Source organism: Dipteris shenzhenensis, chromosome 19 (genome assembly GCF_047967505.1).
Source record: "Dipteris shenzhenensis isolate YYH24624 ecotype China chromosome 19, Dip_SZ_1.0, whole genome shotgun sequence".
NCBI classification, from domain to species: domain Eukaryota; kingdom Viridiplantae; phylum Streptophyta; class Polypodiopsida; order Gleicheniales; family Dipteridaceae; genus Dipteris; species Dipteris shenzhenensis.
The window spans coordinates 52,752,275-52,752,890 of NC_141614.1; positions in this window are offsets into that span (position 1 = coordinate 52,752,275).

The window sequence follows — 616 nt, forward strand, 5'->3', positions numbered from 1 at the left end:
CAGGGAGGAAGGTGAAGAAGTTGAGATCAGACAGAGGTGGAGAGTTCACATCAATTGAATTCGAAAGTTACTGCAAAAGTCACGAAATCAAGAGGCAGAAACCCGCCACATACATCACAGCAAAATGGAGTAGCAGAATGCAAGATGCGCGTCATCTGCAAAATGAGCCGAAGTATGATGAAAGGGAAAGATTTGCCAAAGACTTTCTGGGTTGAAGAATGTAACACTGCAGTTTACATCTTGAATCGTAGCTACACGAAGGTTGTGAATGGGATGACTCCACTGTAAGCCTTTTCTGGTAAGAAATCTTCAGCTGCACATTTCAGAGTTTTTGGATGTGACTGTTTTGTGCATGTCCCTGATGCTATTAGGACCAAATGGGAATCGAAGAGCCGGAAGTGTATTTTATTGGGCTACAGTGAAGAGGCGAAGGGTTACCATCTCTATAACCATGTTACCAAGAAGGTAATTGTAAGTCGTGATGTGGTCTTCTCAGAACAGCCGCATCAATTGGAGGAGGATGCTTCCTTTCTAGACAACCAAGACCAGGATATCCATCGAGTACTGCCACCAACAACAGACCGAACTCCCCCAACAATGCTTGGGAGGATTCAAG